The sequence below is a fragment of the Pangasianodon hypophthalmus genome, chromosome 11, assembly GCF_027358585.1.
Source record: "Pangasianodon hypophthalmus isolate fPanHyp1 chromosome 11, fPanHyp1.pri, whole genome shotgun sequence".
Taxonomy (NCBI): Eukaryota; Metazoa; Chordata; class Actinopteri; order Siluriformes; family Pangasiidae; genus Pangasianodon; species Pangasianodon hypophthalmus.
Window position 1 is genome coordinate 17,981,510 of NC_069720.1, and position 12,740 is coordinate 17,994,249.

At 38.6% G+C, this 12,740-nt stretch overlaps 1 protein-coding gene across 5 annotated transcripts in view; it reads left to right on the plus strand.

Annotated features, from left to right (window-relative positions):
• nlgn1 (neuroligin 1) overlaps positions 1-12,740 on the plus strand; it is a 255,896-nt gene that overhangs the window by 44,687 nt on the left and 198,469 nt on the right. For 3 of the 5 annotated variants that reach the window (XM_026928415.3, XM_026928435.3, XM_026928442.3), the window contains exon 1: positions 9,338-11,435. The exons of 1 other annotated variant lie outside the window; for it this stretch is intronic. The gene's annotated coding sequence lies outside the window, so the exon portion shown is untranslated. One more of the 5 variants, XM_034308974.2, reaches the window with a different exon arrangement.

The following is a 12,740-nucleotide window of genomic DNA, read 5'->3' on the forward strand; positions in this document are numbered from 1 at the left end:
TAACATACCTTGTTATAATTATGTATGAAAAAGAATTATACTTTATATCAATTTAATTGCATTTATTTATTTATTTATTTTTAATAGTTCATTGCTCTACATTTATTAATAACTGCAGTATAGTTGATTGTTTATTATTCAGTGTTTTATCTCAGTTGATAACTCAGTATATTTTTTTGGCCTGATACATCTGTGAGAAATGTAATTTTGTAAATGTTGTATGTAAGCATTTCAAAAATTCTCACTTTAGAACGTACCAGTATAATTTTTCTCAATAATTCACACTCATTAATGAAGTGTATAGCTTCTGTTACTTTATGTTACTTGATGCTACCAATCATATGCTGCAATAGATTAAAAAAAAAGTTATTTCTGATGAATTTCTGATTTTGTTTAAGAAATACACACAATAAAAAAAAAAAAAGACAGGATTCAGTGTGTCTATAGCTATAACGACTACAATATTACAGTCTGAATGCACTGAAAAAAGCCATTCTTAAATCGATGTATTTAAATTAAGAGCAGGATTTCTGCTTAAGTAAGTTCAAAAAGTAAACAGGTAAATAACTGCAGGCTTATGTGAAACACATTAAATTATATATAAGCTTGCCATATTATGTATAAGGTACAGATATATTATGAAGTTATGAATGTATTTATAGATCATTATAGATATGGCTTTCGTAGAAAGCATTACTGAAATTAGCTTTTCCCAGTAGCAGGAAGCTAGTATGATGTGTACATATTAAATAAGCAGACATGTCTTTTCGTTCTCTCAGACCTTGCAATCATAACAAAAAGCTATTTATAAATCAAGTCAAACAGCTCTATCTTTTTCTGACTTCAAATGAATTTGCTACGTGAACAAGTCACATGTTTATGGAAGTGTAATTAGTTGTGATAAAGCACTGATTTCAGAGCGATAATGCTCCCCTTCTGGCTCACCTGATCTTCCCCAAGCCCTCCTAACAAACGAGGCCAGCTAAGAGTAGCTCTGTGTGCTGGAGGCGAGTGTAATCACAAATGGAGGCATTTTCATTTTGATTAATGCAGTTATGGATTATAACCTGACCCATTTACTAATCACCCTGGCTGTGCATTTGCGGTGTCTTTGCCCCAGGGTAGCTTTCTACGGCAGCTATTATCCAGCATCCTGTTCTCCACGATGGGCTCCTCTTTGGCAAACCTGATGTTATACGTGTATATATATATGTATGTATGTATGTATATTGCTCAAGTCAGTTAAACTTCAGGGATATCAATCTGTCAATCTGTCCAGTTAGGAAGCATAAGTGATTGTGAATCAGTTTCACCTTCTTTGGTGCAAATGAAAGTGACAACAGGTGCACTGGAGAGGCAACAGCAAGACAACCCCGAAAAAGGGAATGGTTTTGCAGGTGGTGGCCACAGACAATTGCTCTCTCCTTATCCTTCCTGACTGAGTTGTCTCAAGTTTTGTGATTTGTTAGGGTCCTTGTAACTACTTGTAGAATGAGGCAGTACCTGCAACCCAATCAGGCTGCACAGGTAGTCCAGCTCCTCCGTATATGTCGTCGCAAGGAGGTTTGGTGTGTCTCCCAGCACAGTTTCAAGAGCATGGAGGAGATACCTGGAAATGGGCCATTACACAAGGAGAGCTGGACAGGGCCGTAGAAGGGCAACAACACAGCAGCAGGACCGGTATCTGTTCTTTTGTGTGAGGAGGAACAGGAGGAGCACTGCTAGAGCCCTACACAATGACCTCCAGCAGGCTACTGCTGTGCATGTTTCTGACCAAACTGTCAGAAACAGACTCCATGAGGGTGGCATTAGGGCCCAATGTCCTCTAGTGGGACCTGTGCTCACAGCCCAGCACCATGCAGCTCGATTAGCATTTGCCAGAGAACACCAGAATTGGCAGGTCTGCCATTGGCACCCCGTTCTCTTAATGGATGAGAGCAGGTTCACACTGAGGATATGTGACAGACATGAAAGAGTCTGGAGATGCAGTAGGGAATGTTGTGCTGCCTGCAACATCATCCAGCATGACCGGTTAGGCGGTGGGTCAGTGATGGTCTGGGGAGGAATATCCTTGGAGCCTTGGAGGGTCGCACAAACCGGCACATGCTAGCCAACGGTACTCTTACTGCTGTTATGTGTGTGTATACACACACACACACACATTATATACATATATATATATATATATATATATATATATATACATATATATATATATATACATATAGTTTATATCAGCCAATCATGTGGGAGCAGCACAATGCATAAAAACATGCAGGTCAAGAGCTTCAGTTAATGTTCACATCAAACATCAGATTTGTTAAAAAGTGTGATCTCTGTGACTTTAACTGTAGCATGGTTGTTGGTACCAGAAGGGCTGGTTAGAGTAATTCAGAAACTGCTGTTCTGCTGGGATTTTCACACACAACAGTCTCTAAAGTTTCCATAGAATGGTGCAAAAAACAAAAAACATCCTGTGTGCAGCAGGTCTGCAGGCTGAACTACCTTGTTGATGAGAGAGATCAGAGGAGAATGAACAGATTGGTCTGAGTTGACAGGAATTCTTTAGTAACTCAAATAAGCACTCTTTACAACCATGGTGAGCAGAAAAGCATCTCAGAATGCACAACACATCAAATCTTGAGGGGGATGGGCTACAACAGCAGAAGACCACATCGAGTTACATTCCTGTCAGCCAAGAACAAGAATCTGAGGCTATCATGGGCACAGACTCATTGAATCTGGACAGATGAAGACTAGAAAAAGACAAGGTGATTTATTTTTTTCTAATCTTCAACTGTCCAGTTTGGGTGAGTTTGTGCCCATGATGCCCATAACTGCATGAATGAGCAGGTGTACAGGTGTTCCTATTAAAGTGGACAATGAGAGGTATATATATATATATATATATATATGTGCAACTTCATAAAATATTGATAAGTAAGCCAAACTGAGCTAAAATTTTCTGTCAGATGTACAAGATTCTGAAAGGCTGATTTTTTTCCTATTCAGGTGCATATGTTGATCACCATTACAATGCAAAGCACGTTCCCAGCACAGCACATTAGCATGTAGTGACGCCCACAAAACTCCATAAAAGTTCAAGAGCACAAACAGATGGGAGCATGAAATGAATGATGAGGGTAAAGCCTGAAAGGCAGAGGTGGAATTTATTTTGACTCACTACTATGCCAATAAAAATATTCAATAATATATTATTATTGCATATATTTGTTTATGGCTTACAGCTATGTGCAAACAGACCAGCCCGTCCTCTGTTTATATGGTGGCATTTCCTTTCTCATGATTGAATGATTAGTTTTATTTGTCTTAATTTATGGTTTCGTGTTGGCTTGCTTTCTTTATTAAAAAAAAATAATGCCAATAATATAAAACGACAAGATCTTCTCACTAGTATTTTTAGTCCCTGACCTGGTGAACTACCGTGAGTATGTGTTTTATGACAGAGCACGTGTAAAATATGAATGTTTTTGTGAATTTACAGGATTTTCACAAATATTTGCATAGAATAGATTGCTGTCTTCTGAGGTTCTCTGGCCAGTTCTTGAGGCTACATACATTTATCCATATCCCTACATATCCTATAATTCTGTTCATGAGCCGGAATGTAAAAGTGGCAGTGGAAAACATAGGTGAGAGAGGGAACAGTTTGTTGGGAAATGAGTTGGATAAAGATTGATTTCTAGTGAGAAATGACTGGTGTTGCTACATAATATTAATTCTCTTTTCTCCAGTGACATGGTATATCATCTGACTTAATAAACCATTAGGGTTAGTGATTGTTAGAGCATGTTAGAAAGAGAATAACCAACACTTCAACAAAATCGATAAAATAGACTGTGAGCCTCATTACATTTCCCCCCGAACTGCTGATTCCATTTAACCTGGCAGAAAACTTACCAAATTGTGTTTTCCTTCAATATATATATTTATGTCATACACAACGCCTCTCCCTATTCTGGACAATGCCTCAAAGCATTTAACAGATCAGAAACATACTGGCTCTTCAGGTCCAGGTGGGATCCCAGAGTATTTCATCAGGAGGAGACACTCAGGAGGTATCATTGTGGGGAGGGTAAGTCAATATCAGCTAACTAACTGTTGCAGAAAATCTTGCTGCTGACTTAAACTTTCCTGTTGTCCCATAATGATCTATCTAGCTAGCTAACATAGCTATGAGGCAGCTTGACAAGGACGATCCACTTGTTGAAGACAAGCTATTGTATGTAGCGATCAAAGTGTTGCCTTATAAGTCACCTGACTTACTAGACAGACTGCTGCCTTGATCTGGAGAATTATACTTCTGTCTTCTTGTGGAAACCTAGAAGAGATTTTATTAATAAACAGAAATAATTAATGGGATAAAAAGAAATATTTTTGTAGTACTATAATAACTGTTCAACACAAAACATTGGCTTATTAAAACTAACTTTTGCCTATATTTACGTGGCCATGCATATGCAAATCACCTGGAAAATAAAGCTGCAAGTTAAAAATGTAGTGTCTCCTCCCCAAAATGATACCTCCTGAGTGTCTCCTCCTGATGGCTTAAGACTATGTGTTTGCTTAATCATGGATCTAGATAATAATTTGAATTGGCTTTGTTGTCCATTAATGATTTTTGAATAAATGTAATTGCTTTTAAAAATAAATGTGTGTGTTTCTGCTTTAATGGACAGAACTATTGTTAGAGTATACAACTTACCTGACTTCATTGGAGGATATCACATTTTGGCGAGATTTCTTAGCTGTACACTCAGAGTGGTGGTTTACAGCAGATACCCATTCAAGAAACCACTACTAATACATTTTTATATTAGGTATGAATCACACTTGAGACTCAAGTTGCAGAGGGAAAGGATAGGCACAAATGTGATGCCTGTGCAAGTCCAAGTGCTTTCAATGTAGTGTTTTTGGTTACAGACATATTTTAAAGAGAAATTGGGAATGAAGTGGATATTTTCCGACCTTCATTGAGTAGGATTATGCAGTGATGGATGTCATAATTTTTCTTGGCCTAGCCTATCCAGCTCAAGCAAACTCTCTGGTTCAGAAAAACAATCGTGTGTTTGCCCATTTCCTGGTGGCACTAACGAAATGTCTTCTTTATTAAGGTACCCTCTGAAGCAATGCCACATGGTTAATTGTGGGCATGTCTCTGTTTAAATGAGCATTCACATGGCGTCAACAACAATTAGTATTTATTAAGCTTCATTGCGTATACACATTTGATGAATCCCAATTCAACTGTGCAAATGAGAGTCTAAATTTTATGTGTACGAAACAATTTAGAACCTTTTTTTACCCAAAGCCCCTGGGCTTTTGATTGCTGTCATTCTCCAAGTAGCGAAAATGCCAGAGGTGGTCTTGTGATTTATATTTTGACATCTAGCAGTTTGGAAAGAAAAGGAACAATAGTGAGGACATTGGGTTTGTTTTATGGCTGTTATTGGGCTGTTTGATTAAGAGAAGTAAAAAGTGGGCCTGTGCTTTGCAGCAGATGAAAGAACTGAGATCCAAAGCGTGTGTGTGGCTCAATATTTATAGACTATAGTATAGTATTTAATGAAGGACACACAAGCAGTGGTTGATGAGGTAGAGTAGGAAGTGAGGGGAATGTGAAAGGAAGGGAAAGGGGATTGTGAAGGGAGCTGTGGCCCCTGGGAAGCCAGCATGAGGCTCCTAAGAGCCTGCCGGAGGGGGGTAGTGCTTATTACACCAGCGCCTTTGGCACGCCGCTTTCAGCTCGAGGCCATGGCGGCATGTGTTGTAGCCTTTCATCCAAAGCCTCTGTGCTGCTCCCCAAACATCTGGCTGTGTGTTTGCCCTACATTGCGCCTGGAAAAATGAACAATTTGCGTAATGGCACAACGCCTATGAGTGACAGCAGAGGCAACATATGGGAGATTGGCTGGCAAGGCAACAGGTACTCAGAAGCTTCCCTTCAGTGCTCGCAATTACACACAATTGCCCTTTTGGGCTCTCAGCTGGTGTTTCAAAGCAATGATCATGGTCGATATAGTGTGTAGAAAGGTGTGGATTGAAAGCATACATTCTCAAAGAGAAGTGAATAAGTGATGTAATTGACATTGTTTGTAGCTCTTAACAGATATTACAGGCCTCAGTGGCTGAATGTTCAGCTTTCATCTGCGGATCAATCGGCAAAATACGGCTTTAAAATTCAGTGGGAGGAATGAATCAAACCCAAGGTCGGTGCTGTGTTTCACTCTTAATGACTAAGTGCATTAATGTGAAAGGTGCATTAAAAACTTTCAACAGCTCATCCTGTAGCATCCACAAAAAGACAAAGTAGAGCATGTGAGTGTCAATTAAAATACCTAACACGAATGAAATCACATAGGGTATGATTAGTATGATAGAGAATACAGAATTCAAATCGATCCACTTTCTAGAAATGATATAACGGTGGTACTCAGCAAACTGCCTTGTATCAAGTAATAGAGACAGGCTGTTGCATGATGGTATGATGAACTAGCGTCCAATCCAGGGTGTATCTCAGCCTCAACTTTCATTCTAGGAGGATTACTGAATGTTAGGAGGAAAGTACCGAAATTGGTTACTGAAACTTTGTGAGTGCATGAGTGTAGCATGACAGGGCCAGCAGGTACGTTATATATATATATATATATATATATATGGTAGCTGCTTTGTTTTGCACTGAAGAGCCAAAGACCTTATTATCACATTAAAGACACAAAATTTTTACAACACACAATGTTCTGTCTAGTGGTTTAACTGGAAAAAAATGTTCAAAGGACACCATAAGTATAGTTACAGTGGGAAAAAACAATATAAACCAGTTAGTTATATAGCTAGCCAGCCTACTAATATACTGTACACGCCTATACCACAGTGCTACTGAATTCTTGAATTTGACTGGTGAGAAGGTTTCAATTAGTTTTGGTATTTTCAGGTTTGTATTAATGTGCTCATTCTAATAAGTTCTCTCCTTGGCAGACAATTCACATAATATAAGGTGAATAATAAACAGTTTAAAACATGTTATTTAACAAAGAAAAACATATAATTGTTGAAATGAAGCTTTCTATAAGGAGCTGTTTTTTTAACAGTTATGAAAAGAGTCTCCAGAGTCAGTGCTTTGTGACAGCCAGTAAGTTTTCCATCATGGCAGAGTATTAATAACTTAAGTCTAAATTTACACTTCAACTTACTAACTGGTTATCACACAGTACTTACTTTTATTCTTTTAAAAGAAAATTCACTGATACTGCTGTAACATTAACAGAGCATATTCTCATTGTGTTATTGATAATACGCGTTGTACATGCTACAGCAATAATACCTGCTAGCTCAGTTGGTCGCGCATGGGATGCTTGATCTCAGGATTGTGGGTTTGAGCCCCACGCTAGGCACCAACCCCAGCCACTGGGGGTGCACAGGCTAGTAAACTTTCAGTGCCAATCCCAAGCCTGGAGAAGTGGAAAGGGTTGGGACAGGAAGGGTGTTTGGCATAAAACCTGTGCCAAATCAATATGTGAACAATGGAAGGTGATCTGCTGTGGCAACTGTTAATGGGAGCAGCTGACAGAACAACCAAATGATATAACAAAATCAAACAGAAGGGACATAATAGTTTAATAAGGGGATGATTTCTGTGTGTTTTACACTAGGAGACAGAAGCTTCTTGCCTAACCCTTCAAATCAAACCCTGGCCCTGTTTGGTCTTATTATTGTCATGCTGATTTGTTCTCCTTTTATGCTCAATATCTCAAGCCTTGAGCAAAGCCATATCATCCATGCAACTGCCTTGAGCAAAGCCATATCATCCATGCAACTGCCATTCCTGAACAGTATAGTGCTCAAAACACCTAATTTCACAGGTCATGCTGTCAAAAGAAATAGAGCAGACAGCATGGATACCCTGTGCTGTGTGTGTGCATATATATATATACATATATATATATATATATATATATATATATATATATATATATATATATATATTGCATATTAAAGCTGAATTATTGTTTTTGAATCCATGAATTCATTAGAGCTTCTAGCTTATATTACACCTGTGTCTAACCTTTCCTAATATTCAGTACAGTGAATAATTCATTAAGGATAATGTCTTAAACTTAAAACTGACCTTAAACTGATAACAGTACAGGGCAGAAAATACAGTATATACAACGAGACCTTGTACATTTTAACTTACAAGGGATACCTTCATACTGCAGTTCACTATGCCTCATTATAGCATGATTCTCCTGTTTAATCACAATTAATATCATCAGTTAATGGTCAGGGCTAGTACTCCAGCAGGGAAATCACTAACTGTTCTGAGTTGGACTTAGGATGATTGGGATTCAAAGAGGTAGTCAGTGAGTACTTTACTGGGAATATGAGCATCCCAGAACTGCATTACTCATTATGTTTACACTGGTGTGAACCAGTGGTGTCTCACTCCATCCAGATGTTCTGTTCATATACTGTATTAAAAAAGCAGACCTTCCAGCCCAATTAAATTTCTAATTGACAAAAATTCATTTATGTAGATCAAGGACATCAAATTTGCTTCCCAGTTTTAGAATAGTGGCACACTGCCACAGTGGGTAGTGTTGCCACCTCAGCGCTCCATGGTTCGCGGTCTGATCCTTAGCTTGGCTTACTGTCTATCAGGAGTTTTCACCATGTCCACATGGGTTTCCTCTGGGTTCCTTCCACTTTCCAAAAACATGCTGGTTGGTGGATTTGCTTCATTAAATAATCCGTATGAGCAACAAGCAAGTTGAAAATGACCTGAGGGATCAGAAGACGCAACCTCAAAGAAGCCTGGAATGTCATGGAGAGGAGTGGAGCAGTATTGTCAGAAATTCATCAAAAAAGAAGTGCATCAGGAAGAAGGGACACTTTCAGTGAAAGATGCAGGTACTAAAGAAATACAAAAAGTTCAAAGAACATTTCTGATTGAGAAATATAATAAAAAGTATTATATTTCTATATCTGTATTCTTGTAGAATGCTTTCGTAAATTCTTTAGTTATACCTACTGTATATCTACCCTTAGTCTTTTTAGAGAATTTGTGGTTATAAGCATAGCTGTATAGGTCTGATGTGCATGGATGATTTTGTCCTACTCTCAGTATGGGGAAATGTGTCAAAATCCTTCTCAGTGGTAATCAGTAAGCAGGAAATTATAGTAAAATAATTTAGCACACTTTGGTAAGCCTGATAGAAAGCATTTCAGTAAAGAAAAATGAAAAAAAAAAAAATTTAAGTTAGCAGAAAAGCTAACTTTAGTCTTTATTTCATTAAATAGGCATTGATACCCATTTGTACAATGTTCAACATGCTTGCTACATTTGCAATCCAACTCTCGAACATTTCTTAGTGTTAAATTAACATGTTGGCAGTTCATAATGAGTACACACACTCACTCCTCCATTGACTTTACTGGTATGATCTATTCTGAAGTTATTACACCTACACCAAGGAGGAACGCCCATGACAGCCATCTGAAGTGATTTAAAAAGTTTTGTCCGATGTCAAAGGGCAAATCTAAACACTTGTCACTGAAGATACCAACTGACTGACATCAACAAAAAGGAATGTAATAGGAAAAAGTAGTGCAGCATGTTTATTGTATCGCTACCTCAGATAACATGTAGCATGTGTATTGTATTTGTTTGCATTGTTTTATTCCCCTTATACTAAAGCAATTCGCCAAAGATTATAATTTTTTATTAGCTATAATTTTTTTAGTTTCAAGTTAGTTTCTCTTATCACTTACAGTACAGCAGCTATACCTCACAAGCATCTTTTTATTTTCTCTTTTGAAGTAAAGAAGACAAAAGAAAACACAGCTTTTCATGAACTGTTCTGAAGTGGAAAACTTACTGATTATTCCAAAGTGCTGACACTGGAGACTCCTTCTACAAATGTTAAATAAACATCTCTTTACAGAAAGCTTCACCAGCCAAAACTATTGTCAGAGCTTCTGTTAATGAAAATTAATCAAAGCCTGCTGGCCAATCAGCAAAGTGGTATAATTAATTAAGAGAATTAAGAGAATTAATCAGCAAATAATTAAGAGAATTAATCAGCAAAGTGGTATAATTGATAAATAACAGGACTAAGCAACAGCAGTTCATTGTTAAACTGTTAGACTTGTTTACAGTAATGTTAGCAATTGTGCAACAGCAGAACACTGGCTATGGCTAATCAAATTGATTTGAACTCTAAATAGCTGTTTGTCCCCATCAGAAAGGTCACTCTGGGTGACACAGCCCGTATCAGATCTAGACTTGAAAATAATCAATGTTAAGGATTAAATTTTGTCATGGGATGTTTCATAAAAAGACTGATTTAACTACACATGGCTTGTTTGTGACATGGAGATATATATCTCATAGCTTGTTGAAGGCAGGTGGCATTTACACCTCACAGCTCCAGGGTCCAAGATATGATCTGGGTTACTGTCTGTGTGGAGTTTCACGTTTTCCACAGGTCCGTGTGCGTCTCCTCAGGGTTCCTCTCACCTCCGACATGCCAGTAGGTAGACTGTCTATGCTGAAATGCCCTAGATGTGAATGAGCGTGTGAATGTAGGTGTGTGATGCCCTGTTGAACTCGTGTCCCATTCAGGGTGTGTCCCTGCCTCACGCTCAGTGTTCTGGTGATAGGCACCAGATCCACCTCAGCCCTGACCAGGATAAAGCGGTTACTAAAGATGAACGAATGACTGAATGAAGAACCCATGAAGGCTCTAAATATAGCTGAATCAGATTGCCTTAGGCTGGACTGGAGCTAAATTTTGCAGGAAGGTAGCTATGTGAGAGAAGATTCGTCATGTAAATTGCAGCTCGAGTTCAGTGTCCCTTTAAAAGCGTGTCTGGGAGAGTGCTGAAGTTCCTCTCAGCACCGCTAGGCGAATCTTTGCTCCATTTTCTGAAGCTCTTACAAGCGGCTTCATCTTTGCCTTGCTGGGGACAAGTGGGAGAAAATCGGCGTGTTATCAAGCTGTACTCTCTAAAATCGTGAGGAACGGATAAAAAGGAGGGAAAAACCCAGAACAAAAGCCGGTTCGGTTTGTTAGCTTAGTTTAGCATCACTGCGGGGAGGAATTCGGGCACGAGCCGCAAAATAAAAGGCGCTTCTGCATCCCGCTGCTGTAGAAATGAGGAGATTCGCTGTGGATTAAAGACACCTCTTAAAACTGCGTACGGGAAAATGATTTTTACTCTGTGAAATAAACTGGACGGAATAATGCTGCCCGTCTGAGTGAAGTCTGGTTTTATCTGTATTACTGTTTTTTGTTTTTTTTTTTTCTTGGCTGGATTTGCTTCCTTCGGATTCCTTTTTTTTCTTCTTTCTCTTTTTTGTCAAGAAGAAATGCTCTGAAAACTGGAAAAGGCGAAGAGGAAAACTGTCTGAGGTGATTATGTGAAGAAAAAAACAATATGTATATATACATGTATTTGTCTTCACTACAGCCTGTGGTGTTTGACTTGGGAAAGAGGCTGTCGTGTCTCACTCCTGAGGGGAAAGTGTGGAGAGCCGAGCACTGACGCTGGCAACTTGCGCCTTTTAGCAGCTAGCCTTGGTGAGAAATTTACACTCGAGTTCACCAAAATTTACCCATTCTAGTGTGTGAATTGAGAGATTTTACCCTGCCCACAAACTGTAAACTAGCCTAGAGTCTGTTTCTGCGGTGGGTTTGCCCAGTTCTCTACTTTGCTTGTGGAATTATTGTGATGTCCGTTGATTTGTTTCCTCAATAAATCAGACGAGGGCTTCAATAATCAGCCATTTAATAAACACCTGCAGTCTCTCTCTCTCACACACACACACACACACACCCCGACAGCCAAACAGCCAAGTGTATTTAAAATGTAGGCAAATTGTATTAGGACAGTCCATTCTCTTTTGATTAAAGTGAATCCCGTTTTAGCAGCCTTAATTGGAATTAATGTGACAAATTACTCGAGCTAATGTTCTCTGACTGATAATGAAGACTCGCGACTCGCGCGCGCCTCAGATTGCACTGCGCTCCCCCCCCTTTTTTTTAAACAAATGGGGCTCGCGTGCATTAAAAAAAAAAAAAGCTCAGTAAATAAGAAAAAATGGTGAGCAGAATATATGGACTAAATATTCAAAAGTAATCTTCATTAACCCCCAGACAGCTTGCTTTAGGCACAAAGTTGACTAATGCTGGCTTGTAATAGTCTAATAGACTTGTCATACATGGGCGATTTAAGCTTCGTGGTAGACAGTGACTGCCTTGTATTAGGGGTCCAAGCACTGCAACTGATGGAACTCTTTTGCTGATTTCTATGTTATTTATTTATTTGTTTATTTATTTATTATAGTTTTCTAACCAACAGTATGTAGGCGTCAAAAACCTACAAAGGCCTAAAAACACCATGTTTGGCAGAAAGGTTGACTATCCTCCTCCGTCGTGGTGTTTGAGTAGAGATTTTTCTGTTACATATTGGTTAAAGCCATGCACAAGCACCATTATGCAAACTGGCAAAATAAAAGTAGATTGAGCTAAATGGTCCAATTTACATATTAGAAACTGACTTTAAAATTCTACACTTCAAACTTACATTTTATCCTTATTTCATGAAATTTGGCATGTATCATCTAGAGCAGTGGTTCTCAAAGCAGGGTCCATGAAGTATAGCCAGGGAGTCAGTGGCCGACATACTATCCACCAAGTTATTATATTTATTATTGA